The 20,631-nt window shown below is 41.4% G+C and overlaps 1 pseudogene; it reads right to left on the bottom strand.

The window, feature by feature from the left end:
* Window positions 1-243: 243 nt before the first annotated feature.
* Window positions 244-20,631, bottom strand: part of LOC135706515 (uncharacterized) — a 70,979-nt pseudogene continuing 50,591 nt past the window's right edge.

The raw sequence follows: 20,631 nt of genomic DNA, 5'->3' as shown, positions 1-20,631 counted from the left end.
CCTACCTCATCATATAGTCAAAAATTTAAAGAAAACCGTTTGGAAGATCAAATTTTTGCATTTCTTAATTGTTTTATTAATGGCATATATTACTAACATTACTTAAACTTATATAGAACATTGAAATTATGTGACGTCATTTCGACATCGCGTTTCGACTATGGAAATGCATTGCAATTCATACTCTGGTGGATAAGTGCGTCTTTTCATTTCATGACCAGGATCTAATTGACCCCAGATGGCTCAGTGACTTCTTCAATATACCACTTAGGGTATTGATACCACCTAATTCAAAAATCCTTTGTGCAAAAATTGTGGCAACAGTGGCTCGAGGATCTCCCGATATTGAGAACTGCTGTACAGCTGCTTTCGGTAAGCTTTCGCATCGTGCGTTTCGGAAAACACGTTCATCGCTGTACTCTGGTCCGCAAAAAGGAACGGTATGAAGCACACGACAATTATCACTTCCAGGAATCCCGCTTTGAGGAGGTCGTTGTTGATATCCAACAGTGTTGGGATCGTTCCCATGTGGCCCAATCTTTTAAGTGTTTCAACAAGCTTCTTATGGTAGTGGTAGATAAGCTCCTGACGGTGGTTGTCACGTGCCTCCCTATTGCAAACCAGATAGAGAAGATAGTAAAGATCAACTGCTGGGGTGCCCCAGAAGCTCAATTGAAAGTCGATCTGTAATGAAGCATAGTTAACTTTGAATGCTATTTGACCCAGTATTATGATACGTACGAACATAACATCCAACACTGACGATTTATCACTGTCAAACTTGACGAGCATATTATTGTAGTGGAAATCCCCGTGGTTCAGCACCTTTACGCTGGAGTTTTCAATTTCTGGATTATATATTTCAATTCCGCGTTGTAAAAAGTTTGGGATGAGATTTTTGAACTTTTCAGCATAATTTTCGAATCCTTCCCATTTGGCAATCTCCTCGGCAAATATGGCGAAATTTTCCTCCATGAATTTCACGCCTTGACTGGGTTTTGCCTTGAATAAACCACTGGACCCTCCATCTGGGATTTTATTCTGGAATGATTCAAGTCACATTAGGTTTTAATTGGGTTTGAAATAGAGTATTGATGACATACCGAGACATCCTTGAGCAGACAGTATGACGTCGCATGAAATTTGGCAAGTTTTTCTGCAACAGCCTCAGCATTCTCGAATGTCATGGAGCTTTTGTAAAGTTCGTAGTGATTGTGAGTAGCATCTTCCAGAATCATCACCGGTTGAGGTTCAGTGGATGCGTACATTAACCTGTAAATTGCAGAAATTAGTTCAACGTGTTATTTTCATTTCTCATTGCCGTACTTTGGAGCGAGTTGAGCATCGGCGTATCCTGCTTGTGACAGTAGGTTCTGCATTTGGCTGATGAAGTTCTTGTATAGGTTGAGTTCGTTCTCAAACGAAGATGCATCGGCTAACTGGCTTACCTTCGAAGAAATCAGCTTAATAACGACAGCAAGTGATTCGACCTTCCCTCTGGTCCAATAGCTGAGCGTTGCCCGATAGATGGTACTGGCATACTGTTCGCTTGCGTTGGTGTGAAGACTGATGAAGAAATCTTCGACCGTGATGGATTTGTCTCCGAGAGCCAGTCGGAGCACCTTTTCAAAAAATGCATTATCCAGCCAAGCGGTTGGATCCTTTTTGGATACCATTGTGGTGTCTCAAGCTGTAGACAGGGTAAACTAAAATGGAATCATCCGAGAAATTAATCATATATAGCACAATAAATCGTTATCACTTCGTACCCACACACCACACAGATTATGCGATAAACAGTGAATTTCGTTTTCACGCAGAGATATTGTTTATCAGTGTTTTAAGCTCCGGGAACTGCAATAAAAATGATGATGCATTGGAGTATCTAATTACATGTGTGACAGAGGCAAACATTTTCTACAACGGAACCTATTGAAATGGAGAATTTCTAACTTAATCGTCTTTTGGTAAATGTCCACTGAGCTAAATGTCATAAGGTTCAACACACGATACCACATAATTGGTTACCTGATAATTTCTTCAATTTGTTATGCGATTGTGTCATTCGAACAGCAGCGATATTGATTATTTTAGATGATTTTGCTGATTTTACAGCTATTTTGAAGTTTCATGAGAATTATTGCTATTTGTAATTTTTAAGGCATTTTTAAAGCGAATTTAGTGCTTTCAGATACTTAAGACCATTTTGTTAAGATGTTAAGATGATTTTTGCTTTAACAGACATCTTTTTAACCAATGTTGCGGTTTTATGGCAACTTGATTTAAATTTTTATGATGTAGATTTTATTTCAGAATTTTTAATGCATTGTAAACGGCATTTAATTGTGGCATTATGGCTTTTTCAATGAGATTATGGGGTTTTTAATCAATTTTTATGTATTTTCTTATGTAGAGTCCTTTTTTTTGTCCCTCTTCACAATGTAATGAATACAAATCTCAAGATTTACGAGGACTATATATTGCCTATATCTATAATATCAATAATTTTTGGAGTTGGTTTGAAATGCTATCTAACATGAAGCTATAGTGGGATAATTTATTAGCTAGAGCAAGGTCTGAAGAGGGTAGGTAGATAGTTCTGTGAGAGTACGGCAGTATGAAAATTGAATAGAAGTTTAAAATGACCGAAGGGCGATTAATTCGACAAATGGACTTAGTGATATTTGGGTCGTTTCAGCGATACAACTTTGAAAATAGTATTTTTTAATACATTTTAAACTTCAATTCGTATAAAATAGCTTCAAATAGGTAAATCTTGACCGATTTGGCTCAAATTTTGAACAAAGCCTCAGAATTGCATAGAAAACCTAGTTGTATAATGGCGAGGAGGGAGGATGTAAAATTAGACCATGTCCCATTCAATTAAAATATACCCATTATTGTAACTGTTTATATGATAGGAGCTAGAACTAGAAATTGTTAAAATATTTAAAATAAACTCGCCTATTTGAGTGCCGTCCGCTACCAAAACTGCTCGAGTAGACAACTACCACCTCTTCTTAAGGGTTGACAAACGTGTGTAGGAAGAAAGTTCATTGAGAGCGAGGGAGAAGATAAATAGGCTCGTTTGATGCGGTCTCTTTTGTAAAAAAAAAACCTTGGAATAGTAAGGACGGGCGGAATTATAAAGTCGAGTGTTGGAGAACAGTAGGGTTTTCGATCTAATTTCCGTCTTACTAAGCACAACCCACCAAGGGCGTAGCCAAGTTTCGAGCTAGGGAGGAGCAAAAAAAATTTCTTTGGAAAATTTGGTCGAATGCCATTTCACCGAACGCCATTTCACCGAAAGCCTTTTGTGTTGCTAGGTTTAGGAGGTGCAGTTGCCCCCCTGCCCCTCTGGCTGTGCCTATGCAACTAACGCTTTACATCTCTTTCTTGAACGGGTTTTAACACTTCTAAATTTAATACCGTTGAATATGATAAAGAGCCGCACATTGTTGAGATATTGTTCAAAATCTAACACTGCTTCTTGATTCCAAATTCGTCCTACGGATAAAGGTAGAAAAAGCGAGTTTTCTAGGAGTGCTTCTTTTGTTTTGAGAACAATGAGTGTAAATATTCACACATTTCGCTTTAAAGGGCTTTGTGTTGTAGCTTGTGAACTAACGCATCAGTACAATCGTATTACTGATTTATGCACGGTGATTATACGATGTTTTCTGCTTGATTGAACGGAAATGGACGATTACGACGAAGTAGCGCTCTACCCTATATACGTAAATTTTACGCCAAGTGTGGCGAGTGAAACGGGCTGTTAACCAGGCCAGAAGAAAAGAAACCCAGTCTCAGTAGTGCGTGATTCTGGTGTTCTGGTGGAGTGTCCTGAAACCTGCAAATATGTCATGTTTCTTTGATTTTGTAAAAAAAACTATTCGACAACATTGGCAAAAGCGGAGAAATTGTAATGCATGTGCTAACATCTGAAAAGTTTGGAAAGATAGTCACATTGGTTGTCCCCATCACATAAGAAACAATGGTACGAAGCAAACTTAAAACGCTATTTTCTAGGCTTGCCGATTTTCGCTATGAGACGGACATGCGAAGAGTGGCAGTGTATCGGAAATACATTTCATAAGTGATTGTTTGAATGCCTTTTGAATTAGAAAAAAAAAACAAGAAAATTGTATTTTTCAGATATTTGGAAAATATGTAAAACAAAATGGATGTAATGTCGGCCTAAATGTCCCTAATTTGGGCCCATACAAAAATTCAGCAATCGACTAAATTTTCAATAGTGACCAAAAATATCCATTAGTACCGTCCCAATGACGCGTTCATCTAGCTAAAATTGATAAATATTAGATTTTTAGCGATGGGCCCAATCTTAGATTCATAGGCCAACATTAGAGCAATTTCCCCTATATAGAACTCTATACCCTGAGCTGCAAAATGGGACCATTGTTTTAAATTCGGAAATAGTGCAGAGAGCAAATTAAATCAATATAATCTACTATCAAAGCTATCCGAATTATCAAAGATACCCCGTTTTACGGTACATCGGTATCGTTTAGTTATCGTCATTTTCGGTTTCGTTCCATCTACCACAGCCCAGTGGCAGGCGCGTAGGCAACATGTTATACAGTGACAGCGGGCCCATCACAGCAAAATAAATGATTTGAGCCCGGGACATGCTGCCTACTGTCAAACGCTGCTGTTGGTATAGGCCTTGCCACTGGCCTGATCTACCATCAAACGCCTAATATCACACACCCTCGGTATAAAGCTCTAGCATAAATAGCGAAGAGTAACTGTTGTAGAAACAACACAAATTATACATAATCACGCACGTTATCAAGTGTTTTATTTTTTTTTGTTCGGCTCTCATCTGGAATGAAGCATTTCAAATGCTTTTGTTGGCGCTTCTTTCACAACAGAACACACTTGTTTACAAACATAGCTGGAACTCCATACGGGGTTTGAGGTGCAGGTCAATTACAATGTTGTTTTCTATAAAATGAGTCAAGCCAGTAGCGACTAAAACTGCGACGCATTCGGGAAAACAAAATTCAAAGGCAAATTATACGTAGGACTGATAATTTGAATTTCAGTTCATCGGTGTCAAATCAATTCAACAAAAAAATGTTTCAACCCTGTAAAAAACCAGTTCACACACAACTTTGCTTTTCTTGCTGATGCATATCAACAACATGAACTTCAGTGGATATCTCGTGACAAATAAGCCGTTTATCCTATCTTTACATAAGTGAAGCACATGAAGGTACGAATATATTTATATACCGACCCGTGATGCAATGGATGAGAAAACAAACAAACAATTCGAGGCAATATGAGATTTCGAGATTATTTTTAGGGATTTTGTTTTTATTCAATCACCGTTCTTAATCGGACATTTGAATGTCAATGAACACTGTACCCCAAACTAAAGTGTTATATTGATATAGGATGGATCACATCTTAATGGTGCGTTAATACGTTGTACGTCCCACCGAATGTTCCACATTTCCGAAGAAAGTTTCATAATCATTTTTCCTTAATAATTAACGCAAGTGTCGTGACATTTTGAACTTTGTTAAGGAGCAATTTACATTGATGCTATTTCCATGTTTTTTTCGATGCATTATTTCAAATTGCAAAAAGCAATTGTCATTACATTCCTCTTGTTATTTTATTTCGAATGACGACAGTTGAAGTTTTGGAAAACGAACCAGGTACATTTCACCTAAGTTGTTATGAAAATGTAATCCTTCGTTCCGTTGTACTTGTAAACACGAGGCCAGATGTGTATCCTATGCGTTTCTTGTTTTGCAAATTTCGTTGTGTGGCAGGTGCTTTTTTGTTGCAGCCCACGATATTCTCTGCATCAACGTATTAGCTGACCATTTTAGACCCAGCCACGATTTGCACTTTTGTTAAAATATTGTTTGTGGTTTCAAAAAATATATAAATACCTAAATATGCTAATAAGTCTGATCAGCTGCTTTAGTAACGGATCACTACACTTCAACTTCAAAACAGACCACTAACGAGTGGATTGTAAACGCGATTGGATTGTAAACGCGACTTTATCAGCTACAACTCGTCCAACTGTTATATATTTGTGACCGAATCGGGAGAATGTACAACACGCTGTAACTGACGACGAATGGAAATAAGACAAGCGTGAGCCGTATGAAAATCGATATTTTTTCTGTGGTGTGTTTTCGGAATAGAAAACAGCACAAGTGGATTACCCGAGCAAAGCTGTAGATCAAATTGAAATTAAAATATGCTGTTACGATGTGACTTATTTTGAATACTCCAGTTGATCGGCTAACACAGCAAAAATGAGAGCAAATTTTACCCTGTTGAATAAAACGGAAAACTAATCCTGGTTTCAATGAATTCACAGCCAAAAATAAATTTTAATATAACATCCAACATTTATGGCCACAAAAATAAACAAATGCAGCAAAAGCAGCGTGATGTCAGTTCATGCACTGTATTTATGATAATTTTGTCCTATTAGATAAGTAATATTACATTTTGAGCGACAAATCGCCTTCAACGAATTTTTCTCCATTGCTCGTCAGCAAGTCCTCATCAGTTGGCAACAAAAATGGAATGATGGTGATTTGGGAAGATGGTTACATTCTATTCTCCCACAGGTGTCGAACAAACCATGGTTCAAAGGGTTGGACATGAGCCGTGACTTTATACGCGTTATATCAAGGCTTATGTCCAATCACTGCTCGTTAGACTCGCACTTCTATCGAATAGGGCTCTCAGGCAGCAATTTATGTGCGTGTGGCAGTGGTTATCACGATATCGAGCATGTTGTTTGTCATGTACCTTACACTGTGTTGCCAGATCTGAGTTATCCACATCCCTCAGGGCCCGAGGAAAACATCCCGCGATACCCGTTAGAGATGTCTTGGCGAGCCGAGATCTCGACTATTTGAATTTAATTTATGTGTTTTTAAAATGGATAGATCTGAGGATTTAGTAGTTAGTGCCATCTTGTGTTCTCCCAAGTTGTTAGCTGCCCATCGGTGTACCCCAATGTTTGTCTTTTTCATCAGTGTGTCGCTTAGTTCGAGATCAAGAGCACATTCTCTCCAAACCTTGTGTTCACAATCCCTACCCTGCCATCCATTTGTTACCATTTGTTACCCCTAACCTCGAGATAGCCGTGAGTAATCGGCCCCCGCTTTACTAACGTTAGTTTTAAGTAATTTTGTAATCTAAACAATGAATATCGGCTCCGCAAAGCTACAGTAAATGAGCCTGGAAAAATAAACGCATTGTAAAAAAAAAAGTAATATTACACCAAATTTTTGACACGATTGAAGTGCATCCACTTTCTGGTGTTTCAAAATTATTTTTTTGCTGTGTACAATTAAAGGCTGATTGTACATTCATAATATATCATGCACATTCCCAAGCATTGATTTGCAATCGGAGCATACCTCGTTCATGCAATTTTTTCACTAGATGCTTTTCTCTCGATCTGTCAACATACCAGCTGTGTTGAATAAAAACAAACATATGCAAGTCAGTAATGTCGGTTTGATTGAATTTTTCAGAAATACGGTTCCGTTGCAGATATTCAAAGAAGGTCAGACTTTTTTTTAGAGATTTGTTTTGTTTATTTATTGTGATTTTTCATTTGCTGGAAACAAGTTTTTAAACGTGGTAATGCAACACTAATGAGTGCCATTCCTACCATTGCTCATCACTTTAATGTGTGTGCAGCAAACAAATATAATATGTATCCTGTGTGTATCAATCAATAATATTCATGGTGATGTATTGAATATCAATAACTGGTAAAAATTGATAGAATATTACAGTCATCAAAACGATTTGTTCTTAAAATCTGTGTACATCATATACCGTAATATTACACATGCGGAATGACCAATGTGCAGCAGTTTGGATGTTATATTCAACAACCTTTTCTTTCTGTGTTCGTCAGATGTGGTATGTGTCTGCCTTGGCCAGGTAACATTTTCAAGAGCTGACATCTACTAAATTAACCTGAAAAAGAACTGGCATCACTGATAAGTTCGAAATATGGTGGCTTGCTTAACGCTTCAGTGGCGTCATCATGATAAATGCGAGCACATTCCCAACTAAAACCTTATTTGCGATGAAAGTGATTGTGAGTGATATGTCTGTTTGTCTGTGTTATGGCTCTAGCGCAATATTCGATGTTCGATGCAATGAAATACCAGCATGGTTTTTAAAGGTTTGGGTTTAAGTCGTGACTTCTTTCGCGTGATGAGTAGACTTATGTCCATATAGGGTGGCTCAAAATAACACTTTGCCTGGAAATCTGGGAGCTAAACCTCCAAATTATAGCCAAAGATGTTACAAAAAAACTTTTGTATGGCGAAAACTCTGAAAAATCACCTTAAAGCTCCTGGGTTCAATGTCAGTCGGCACCGCCGGGATTTTCTGAGGCATATAATCTCTGATCACGCCTTTCTTCGGGGGAGGGCAGTAAAGCCGTTGGTCCCCGGTCCATGAGTTGATGGGTCGATAGGTAGGGTCCAGGTGTGGGAGTTGGCATCGGTAAAGTTGGTACTCAGTACGGAAAACAAGATCGTCGGAAAAAAAAACTCTGAAAAACGTGATTTAGAGGTAGCCCCGAAGAGAATTTTGAAAATAGTCGAGTTTTCATAGCCATAGCTGAGAAAATATTTCTTTTTTTTTTTTTGTTAATTACTTTATTTGTACAGGCTCATTCGAATAAACTTTACAGAGCCAAGTTATCATTTTCTTTATACATTATAAATGTCTTAAATCTAAAATTAAAGGATTGGAACCGATTACTCGCGGTCTTCTCGAGGTTAGTGGATGACAATTGTTTGGATCGGGAGAGGGAAAAGGAGATTTGGAATATGATTTATGATTCAAAAATTTCACTATTTCTAAAACAAATACTTAATCCTATCGACGTTATATCAACTCTGTAATTATACAATTATTACAGAAACAAATCTACAAAAAAAATACACACACACATACAAAACACAAACTAAACACAAGGTTAATCAAACTTACAATCTATGGTTAATATTCTTCAAGAAAACATATATGAGTTGCATAAACTCCAGATCGCGTCTAGCCAAAATATCCCGAACTGGAACATTAGGTTGTCTACCTCGAGCCCGAAGGGAATCGTACAACTCGGATCTGACTCCACGGTGCTCAGCACATGACCAAATAATGTGATCTGCGTCCTGGTAACCTTGTCCACATTCACAGAGATTACTGTCCCCCAGCCCAACACGGAACAAGTGAGCGCTTAGTGAATAGTGATTGGACATGAGGCGAGACATCACACGAATGAAGTCTCGACCCACCTCCAAACCTTTGAACCAAGGACACTTCGACACCTTAGGGATAATTGAATACAACCATCGTCCCAAACTCCCTTCACTCCATTTATTTTGCCAGCTGGCGAGTGACTGTTGACGATAAATGAAGAAAAATTCGTCGTAGGCGATTTGTCGATCGTAAATATCGCCTTCCATAGCGCCCACCTTTGCAAGCGAGTCCGCCTTCTCATTGCCCGCAATTGAGCAATGAGATGGGACCCATGCAAAGGTGATGACAAAAGATCTTAAAGATAAAGCACTTAGAAGCTCTCGTATTTTCATGAGAAAATACGAGGAGTGCTTTACCGGCCTCATGGAGCGAATAGCCTCGACAGAACTGAGACTATCCGTAAAAATAAAATAATGATCTGGTGCAAGTGAGGCGATCGTTTCTATCGTATAATGTATTGCCGCCAGTTCAGCAACATATACGGAACAAGGAGCATGAAGCATTCGAGAGGCGCTATGAAATTCGTTATAAATACCAAAACCAGCGGACGCCTCTATTAGTGATCCATCTGTGAAGAACGATCTTGCGGAATCAACTTGGCCAAACTTTGCAGCGAAAATTGACGGAGCAATCATGGAACGATGATGCTCTGGGATTCCGCGAATCTCTTGCGTCATTGATAAATCAAAATGAACAGAACTGTCGAAGTCGGAGAAGCAAACACGATAGGGATTATGCTGCGAAGGGCTGACATCCTGTGTTATGTACACGTAGTACAATGACATAAAACGAGTTTGAGGGTTTAGCTCAAGAAGCTTCTCAAAGTTTGCAATCACCAGTGGGTTCATAATTTCACAACGGGTGAGGAGCCTGAGGGATAATTCCGAAAACCGATCAGAGAGTGGCAACATGCCCGCTAACACTTCGAGACTCATCGTATGAGTCGAGTGCATGCATCCTAACGCGATACGAAGACAGCGATACTGGATCCGTTCCAGTTTGATGATGTGAGTTTTAGCCGCCGACTGGAAACAAAAACTACCGTATTCTAAAACCGATAAAATCGTTGTCCGGTACAACGTTAGAAGATCTTGCGGATGGGCTCCCCACCACGTTCCGGTAATTGTTCGGAGAAAATTGATCCTTTGTTGGCATTTCCGCTTCAGATACTCAATGTGGGATCTCCAGGTGCATTTTGAATCGAACCAGACCCCAAGATATTTGAAGGACATAGAATGAGTGATCGGCTTACCCAAAAGTTGAAGCTTTGGTTGTGCTGGGCTATGCTTCCTAGAAAAAACGACCAACTCAGTTTTCTCCGTGGAGAATTCGATACCTAGCTGGATAGCCCAAGTAGACAAATTGTCTAAGGTATCCTGTAAGGGTCCTTGCAGGTCGGCCTCTCTGGGTCCTGTCATAGACACTACTCCGTCATCTGCAAGTTGTCTCAACGTGCAGTTGTCCCTTAGACAATTGTCAATTTCTCTGACGTAGAAATTATACAGAAGGGGGCTTAAACATGAGCCCTGGGGGAGACCCATGTAGCTAAATCGTGAAGCTGTAGAGTTTCCATGAGAAAAGCTCATATGTTTCTCTGACAGCAAATTGTACAAAAAGTTATTAATTAATGGAGAAAGGCCACAAGCGTGGAGTTTGTCTGAAAGGACTTCAACCGATACTGAATCAAAAGCCCCCTTAATATCCAAGAAGACAGAAGCCATTTGCTCTTTATTAGCAAAAGCCAACTGAATTTCAGTGGAAAGCAACGCGAGACAGTCGTTCGTTCCCTTGCCCCTACGGAAACCAAATTGAGTATCTGAGAGTAGGTGGTTCAACTCAACCCATTTGTCCAGGCGAAAAAGGATCATTTTCTCCAACAATTTTCGAATACACGATAGCATCGCAATGGGACGATACGAGTTGTGATCTGACGCGGGTTTTCCAGGCTTTTTAATGGCTATAACTCTCACCCGCCTCCAATCATCCGGAACAATATTAAGCTCCAGGAACTGACCAAACAAGTTCAACATGCGCCTCTTAGCGACGTCTGGGAGGTTCTTCAACAAGTTGAACTTGATTCTATCAGCCCCCGGAGCCGAATTGCCACACGAAAGGAGCGCGAGTGAGAGCTCCAGCATTGAAAAAGGCTGGCTGATCTCGTCTACCGAATTCGTCGTTTCGCGAGGAATCATCTGTGCCGGCACAGAATCAGGACATACTTTTCGCGCGAACTTGAGAATCCAACTATCGGAGTACTCCTCGCTCTCGTTGTTTGAAGACCGGTTACGCATCCTTCGCGCCGCATTCCAAAGCGTATTCATCGACGTTGCGCGCGATAATCCGTCCACGAATTGCCGCCAGTATCCGCGTTTCTTGGCTTTGATGAGGCTCTTGAGTTCGCGTTCAAGAGCCGAGTACGCTTCGAAATGTACGGGTGTTCCACGTTTCCGGAAAAGCTTAAACGCGTCGGACTTTTTACGATAAACCTCAGTGCATTGCTGGTCCCACCAAGGGGAAGGAGGTTTCCTACGGAAAGACGTTCCTGGAACCGGCCGAGTTTGAGCTTGAAGCGCGCTGTCCAAGATCAGATTGGAGAGGAAGTTATATTCCTCCAACGGTGGAAGCCCTTCTACCGACGTTAGGGCATCTTCTATCACATTCTTGAACTTTGTCCAATCGATATTACGGGTAAGATCGTACGCGACGTTAACGGGTTCCGACGGATTGAACCCACTGGCAACTGAAACTTTGATCGGCAAGTGATCACTACCGTGGGGATCTTGGATCACATTCCACGTGCAATCCAACGATAATGAGTTAGAGCAAAGTGTGAGGTCTAATCTACTTCCATTCGAGGATGGGCCAGCCAAACGTGTTACTTCTCCATTGTTAAGAATTGTCATATTAAAGCTGTCGCAGAGGTCATATATCAAAGTAGAACGGTTGTCATCATGCAGTTCCCCCCAGCCTGTACCGTGGGAATTCAAATCTCCCATAATCAACCGTGGAGCAGGAAGTACCGAACAGATATCTGAAAGTTGTTTGCGATTAACAACGGCTCTAGGAGGAATATAAACAGAAGCAATACAAAGGCTCTTACCTTTAATAATAGCCTGACATGCAACAACTTCAATAACTGGAAATTGTGGAAGATTCACTCTATAGAAGGAATGGCACTTTTTGATCCCCAAAAGTACCCCTCCTCCACGCGAATCCTCACGATCCAGTCGAATAATGTTAAAATCATAAAAAGGAAGATCGATATCTGAAGAGAGCCAAGTTTCACAAACAGCAAATGCATCACAATCATTATTGTGAATTAAAAACTTAAAAGAATCTAATTTAGGAATGAGACTTCGACAATTCCACTGTAGAACAGTGATCAAATCCCCGACCTCGTTTGGAAAATTATCCATCGAAGGAAATGATTGCTGCAATGAGGGGCCACTTCAATGTCAATTGCTTCAAGAGGGTCTTCACAGAAGGAAACATTGCCAGAACAATGCTTTTGAGAGGATCAGAAATATTAAGGTACTTGAGAATATCGTCCACAATTTTATCAAATGAGAACAACCCGGATGAAGAAGGGGCTTCTGTTCTTAAAAATGGGCCATCAGGGGTTTTTGATGTCCCCGGGAGAGATGGAAAGTTCTGGTTATAGTCAGTTCTGCGGAAACCAGGAGGAGTTGAAACTTCCTTTTTTCCATCACTCCTTGATTTGGGCAAGCTGATTTGGGGTTCCTTATCTGCAACTTTCCGCGAACGGATGCGTTTTCGTTTCCGTGCAGAACCTTCCGGAAAACTGAAAGAAACTCCCTCCTCAGCCAAGTCAAAGTCAGACTCGTCATCAGACAAAACAGCAAAGGGATTTTTGTCGTTGGTTGATGGTGTGGCTGTTTTTAGCATTGCTGCAAAAGACTGCCTGGAACGCTCCTTAAGAGAGCGTTCTAGTTTCTCCCCGCGTTGTTTGTACGCCGGGCACGATGAGAGACCATGAGGAGTTCCCTTACAGTACACGCATTTTGGTGCAGTGACTGTGCAGGCGCCATCCTCGTGCTTCTCCCCGCATTTAGAACAGCGTGCCTTGCTGCCACAGTGAGAGGCCGTATGTCCCAACTGTTTGCAGTTTTGGCAGTTCATGACCCGAGGAACAAACAAACGCACAGGTAGCCGAAGTTTTCCCAACTCGATGTAGTGAGGAAGGGCTGAACCAGAAAAGGTCACTCGAAACGAGTCTGTGGGGGTAAAGCTCTTTTTACCCTCGCTGAAAGACACTGAGTTCAGCTTCTGGACTTCCAGTATCTCAACCGTGGGAAGCAAGGGGTTTTTGAAACGGCCAACCGCTTGCTTCGCCAAGATCTCGGGGGTCAGACTCGCTTCGGTGACCACACCTTCGATCTCCACATTACGAGCTGGGATGTACACTCTATACTCGAGTGTAAAGAGCTGGGAGGCAGCAATCTCGTTAGCTTGTTTCAGGTTAGAGACGACAACGCGAAGTTTATTGTACCTCACCTTCGAGATTTCGGTCACGGCCGAGAACCGCTTCGTCAGATCATTAGTAATTTGCATTACATTCAAAGGTTTCTTTTTGGGCTGAAAGTAAACAACCCATGGGCCAGTCGAGTCTTCTGGGTAGGCTCGCGATCGGGGGCTTATCTGTCCCTGCCCATTACCAGACTGAGATGACGAACCAGGGATGACATCATCTGATTTCTGGGATGACAGACGTTTTCGACCCTTCTTGCTATCGCGTGGCAAAGTGGTGTCATCTTCCGACAAAACGTCCATTTCGTCTTCCGACAAAATGTCCATTTTGCCGTACTAGTGGGAGCGAAAAACGCTCTACCACTGCAACGATAATCAAAATTACTCGGACACAATACACGAGAAAAAAAAATACAAACACAGAAACACAAACTTAAAATTTAACTGATGGGAGAAAGAAAGAAACAAGAACAAAAACTTATCTGATAATCCTATACTACTACCACCGAGCGTTTACACAGCAGCAGCGGAGCGACGCGCAGCTTTGATGATCTTCGATCCGCGTGTGCGGGCGGTCTTCGTTGGTGTGTGCTTGTATGAAGCTCGGCACTCAGCTGAACACACGAGATGGATGAGCGGTTTGAATGTGGAGGCAGATGCTGACACTCGATGACGATGATCCGTGTGCACAGGTATGCGTGACCACGCACCGATGGTGCGCAAAATGGTTGGCGAATTGGCAATCGCAAAAACAATTTTCCTTCCGATGATGCCGAAAACACACTTTCTTCTCAGAAAAAAACTCACTTTTTGATAAATTTATCGGGAATTATGCCAGGAATCACTAAGCGAGAAAAAAACTGATTATTTACGTCAGATAATAGCGAGAAAACTTCCAAATTAACGGAGCGCGAAACAAGTCGACCGTTCTTCTTGCTAGGACGCAGTGAGAAAATATTTCTAATGCATCGAATTTAGTGCAACTATACAATTTTTTTCCTCTGTTCGGGACCTGACACTACTGCGACCAGTAAATTGATGTATTGTAGTAACTATACAATTTATATATTTTTAGTTATTTCTTGGGGAAGAAAAATAATTTACGGCTTGCTAGATGTTCAATTTTTTCATGAGATTTTTATCAATACTCAGAAATCTTGATTTTTTATGTGCATAATTACATAATTAAATCATCATGAGTCAAAATAAGACATATAGGGGAAATGGTTGTAATGTCGGCCTAAATGCCTCTAATTAAATAATCAGCAATCGACTAAATGTTCAATAGCGACTAAAAATATCCATTAGTACCGTCTCAATGACGCGTCCATCGTTAGTTAGTTATTCACATTTTTCATATTTACATTAAAATCTTTATATTTTTGAAGTATCATATAAAAATGCTCAATGAATGTAATTTATTTGGGAAAAGTATCTAGCAAATAGGTCAAAATAGATCTTATGTGAGAGTTATTCTGATTTTTGGTGCATATAAATTTCAGTATGTAGATCAAACTCGTTCAAGAGTCCAGTTAATCCAAAGTACGATGAGAAGCCTAATCGAAAAAAAAAAATTAAAGGGTTGTGCCCTAGACACAACCGCAGTATGACGTAGAACATATCTATCTATCTTGACTTTAAATGATCTTTATTTCTTGTGTTTGTGTGGTTTACATGTATGAATTTTTCAAATGACACAGATGCATCTTTTCATCTTTAGTACATTTGAGATTTTTATTATTATTTACAGTTCCTAGTCATATCAGGCCTATTTTAAAGTATGACCACCTTGGTGGGATTGGTTTGATTTGAATTGGAAAAAGGAGATTACTTATAACTACTATTTACAACTACAACTAACCTACAACTACTATATACTCCTAACCTACTATATACAAATTGCTTATCAAAGCATGTTCTGATAAATTACATTTTTGTGCAATTTTTTTCTTAATTTCGTTAATTCTTAAATCTATTTTGGCAATGCCTGCCTCTTCGTGTAAATTTGTTATTCTAGTGTCGAAAGGACGATCAAGTATCATTCTCAGCACTCTATTCTGAGTGACCTGAATGTTGTTCCTGTGAGTCTGCAGGGATGCCATTCTCCCCAGTGTAAGCAGGGTGATGAGTTGAAACGACACCTCGCACTCTGGGGGGGGGGACGTGCTGTCAAATCAGCCTACTGATCATTCTTGTATGAAACTGGCTCCAAACGTAAACAATCGCTGTAGGTTTCTTATGGCTTGTTTACCTTTGGAACCAGTTATGCGAGGCATGCGAGGTAGGCGACGATTGTTCGTATTTGACAGCCACCTCCCCCCCCTTGCTCGCACTATGACAAAAGCAAACTCACCCGAGAGATTTTTATTTTGTTTTCAGTTTCTATCGCTTCTCCCACTTCGCAAACAAATACAGGTTCTGACCTCGCACCTCCACCAGTCCAACACACGGGAGCGTATGATTGATCACTAGGAAGCACCGTAGAGAGTTCGTATGCTTCACCGGGGAGAATCACCCCGGTGAAGACTTTGGTTGTTAGTTTGTTGCTAAGAGGAAGAGGAGACAACTGACTTCTTACTCTTTTATCTCTATTTCTATCTCTATCTCTATCTTACGAATTTCCAATCGGCCAATCACGAGCTGGTTCGCGCTTGACAGAAAAGTGATTCGTTTTCGCCCCCCGTATTGTCTTCTCTTCCTCTTAGGTTTGTTGCAAACAAATTTTTTTTAAAGGTTACTTTTTCTATTAACGTACAGTAGTCAATTATTTTAAAATTTGGTGTACACATTTTAGAAATGCGAATACGGGAAGTGCATCAGCGCACCATTATTGAAATTTGCTTCAGTTTAGTCGACAGACAGACATGGGACAGAGATTGATTAGGATCACAGCGGGAGTTCCACAAGGCTCCATCCTTGGTCCAACGCTCTGGACCGGGATGTACAACGGCGTGCTAACGCTGAAGCTGCCCAAAGGAGTTGATATCGTTGGCTTTGCGGACACATCGTCTTGACGGTAATAGGCGAGACGCTGGAAGAGGTGGAAGTGCTGGCGACCGAGGTGATCAACATGATTGGTAACTGGATGTAAGGAGCGAAGCTGCAGATGGTCCATCATAAAACAGAAGTTCTATTGGACAGTAACTGTAAAGCGGTACAGCGGGAATATATCACCGTCGGGGGCATGCCATAACCTCAAAGTGGAAGACAGCGAGTGCTACAGGCGGAGGGAAGCCGGAAGAGTACGGAAAGTTGTGAGAGTGGAGTCGTTGGCTAAGTCGCAACAGGAGTGGAACACGGCAGAGAACGGTAGATGGACACGTAGACTAATAAAGAGATGAAACAGCCTCTGGCTGAAAATCTCACTATTAAAGATAACCTAACCTAACCACGTAGACTAATACAGATTTTTTTCGACCTGGGTGAACAGAAATCACGGAGACGTCAAATTCCACCTAACGCAGTTCTTGTCTGGCCGCGGCTGCTTCAGGAAGTATCTGCATCGGCTAGGAGTGTGGCAACGTGGATGAAACGCCGGAGCATGTGGTCTTCGACTGTCCAAGGATCGAGGCAGTTTTGTGAAGGGAGATGCCCGTCCTTAACGTGGAGAATGTCGTCGTTGAAATGTGTCGAGAAGAAGGCACTTGGAATGCCGTCAGCAGCTGCAGCGAAAATGGAGAGAGGAGCAGCGATCTAGCCACACCAGAACACCCGATGAATATTGACGAGATGCCGCTTCAAGTTGAATACCGTGACCACTTTTAATGTTTTTTTTTTCATTTGCCCTGCAAAGCACAACATTCACAACCACTTTTTCGGTACTGTCCTCAAACCGCACTAAACTCAGCAACACAAAGGCGTTCGGTGAAATGGCGTTCGGTGAAATGGCATTCGGCAAAATTTTCCATAGTAAATTTTTTTTCGCCTCTCCCTAGCTCAAAACCTGGCTACGCCCTTGTCTTTGTATCCAGCTTTCCATGCTCGGTAATGGCGGCCTGTTTGTATGAATAAATGTATCCTTCACTGTGCTTTTTGACACTATCTGGATGTTCGAATTTTAACCCCTTCCCTTTCCCTCTCCCAGGAACAGAAGAAAATGGAACAACATACGCCCTCCAGTTAGTGTCAAAAAGCACAGTGAAGGATACATTTATTCATACAAACAGGCCGCCATTACCGAGCATGGAAAGCTGGATACGTTTTTCAGCCATTTTATTGATGTTTTCACTCACTCACGTCAAGCTCTGCCGGAATCTTTGGAGAAACAATAACGCATTTGCGCTGCTATCTTTCTCACGGAAGTGAGTGTATAAACCTAAGGGAATAGGTGACAATACGGAGGTGAAAATGAACCACTTTTCTGTCAAACGTGAACCAGCTCCTGATTGGCCGATTTAATGTGCGTAAGATAGAGATAGAGATAGAGATAGATAAAGATAGAGATAGAAATAAAAGAGGAAGAAGCCAATTGTCACCTCTTCCTCTTAGGTATAAACAGACAAAAAGTGAACTGTCAACATTCTCACTCTCTCGTGCTGTGTCTAAAAATCTCTCCAGTGGTGCCAGGAGAAATCTCCGAGGAGAGAAGCAGAGATTCACCCCAGAGAATGATATCTCTTGTACCCGGGTGATTCTCCCCAGATAATTTTCAACTCTGAGTCTGTGCACATGGTTCCCACACCGGAGCTGCGTAGAGGATCGCAGGTGCTAGCCCAGACAACCAGAATGCACGTATATTCAAAGTTGTTTTCGTGATATACAAACATATATACAAACAAACATTTCGTGAAGAATGCAAAGAAATGGCATATACGTACAAAAGTGGAGGCCATATACGTGCATATTTAAATTTAATTTTAAACGAGTTGATGTACGATTTAATCTGTAATAACATATTCATTTTAAAAAGTCTTACGATGTAATCCGATTTAATTTGTGATAAAGTACGACAAAAAATGATTTATCGCATATAAGTCGGAAATTTGCATTCTATACGATTAAACTTAAACATAATGCGAGGTTTGCCATTCCTTTATGCGATTGTGACTTAAACTGTAGAAATTTACGATACTGTTTGTACATTGTTATACGACTTCTGGTTGTCTGGGAAGCCAGTTTGTTCACCCTTGAGAGGCGGGATCTGCGGCAGATCAGCGGATACAGATACCTAACCAAGGTAGAACACTTGACTACAGTTGTCTCTACATGCGAACGGAAGAGGAGCTTTTCATCGAACAACATCCCGAGATACCCTAGTGGCACACTTGTTACTTGGAAACTATTATACGACTTATTTCAGTTATAAACAAGTTGCTGCAACTTTTTGGGACAGAATTGTGCTACTTGGTTAGGTTACTTCAGGAGACCACTCAACCCTTGTGCCATCCATGATTACGGTACAAGATGGAGCCGGTAAGCGGCGCCGGTGGTGTACTGGTAAGCGTGATTACCTCTCACCCCAGCAGGCCTGGGTTCAATCCCAGTCGGCGCCACCGGGATGTTCTGAGGCATAACATCTCTGATCCATGAGTTGATGGGTCGATAGGTAGGGTCCAGGTGTGGGAGCTGCCTTCCTGGCGTCGGTAGCATTGGTGCTCAGCACGGAAAACAAGATCGACGGAAAACAAATCAAGGAAAAAAAAAGATAGAGCCGGTTTCAGTTTGGGCGATTGCCGATGGAGGAACATGATCGCTTGTGTTTTGGAGGGATTGATTTTAATTTTCAACGTGGTGGCATAATCAGCAAAGGCGTTAAGGCATCGTTAAAGTTTGTTCGTCATTTCGCGAGGCATCCTTCCTTTGACGGCTATTGCGGTATCATCTGCGAACAGGAAAAACACGCAACCGTCTCCGAAGGGAGGAATGTCGGAAGTGTAAATGCTGTAAAGCAAGGGGCCCAGGAGACTGCCTTACGGGACTCCTGCTGGGATGGAAACGTGTCTGAAAGACAATCATTCAACGATACCTTAAACGACCTTTTCTGGAGGTAGTTACGGGTGATTTTAACCAGATGTAAAGGAAAGTTGAAGTTACAAAGCTTGTATACAAGCCCATTGTGCCAGACATAATCAAACGCTTTCTCAACGTCTAACAAGGCCATGGCTGTGGACTTGGATACAGCTTTGTTACTTCGGATGTTATTCATCACCCGTACTAGCTGGTGATTGGTGGAGTGCCCCTTTCTGAATCCAAACTGTTCCAGAAGGAGAATGTTATTTTCCTCGACAAACTTGAGCAAACGATTGAGAATGAGTTTCTCGAACAATTTGCTCAGCGCTGAAAGGAGGCTGATTGGTCTGTAGCTTGAAGACAATGTTGGATCCTTACCGGGCTTGCGGATTGGTATGATTTTTGCTACTTTCCAGATGCTTGGAAAATAGTGCAGTTCCAAGCATCTGTTGAAGATAGCGGTTAGAAGAGACTACATTTTCATGCTGAGTCCCTTCAAGATCAAGTTGAATATACCGTCAAACCCGGGAGCCTTCATATTCTTGGTGCATTTCAGCGCTGAGCAAATATTGGGCTCAGTTTACTGGGAGCCTTCATGTTCTTGGTGCATTTCAGCGCTGAGCAAATATTGGGCCCAGTTTACGCGATGGCAGTCCTTGCGCAGGCATGAAGCAGGAGCCACGTTGCAGCCCAGTTCAGCCACCACCGGTTGGTGGTTGGAGCTGAGTTCGTTCAATGCTACCGGCTTGGACAAGCCGATATTTGTCAGGAACAGGTCTAGCGTCGATGCGATGGGTTGCCCGCCGGTGAGATAAATGTTGGTTCAGAGATGTTATGCCTCAGAACAACCGGGCGGCGCTGACTGGGATTGAACCCAGGCCTGCTGGAGTGAGAGGCAAT

Source organism: Ochlerotatus camptorhynchus, unplaced genomic scaffold, assembly GCF_037179485.1.
Source record: "Ochlerotatus camptorhynchus isolate MF236.1 unplaced genomic scaffold, CSIRO-AGI_Acam_v1.1 ptg000283l, whole genome shotgun sequence".
NCBI classification, from domain to species: domain Eukaryota; kingdom Metazoa; phylum Arthropoda; class Insecta; order Diptera; family Culicidae; genus Ochlerotatus; species Ochlerotatus camptorhynchus.
Note: the sequence above shows the minus strand (reverse complement) of the source record. Positions and strands in the feature narration are given on the sequence as shown.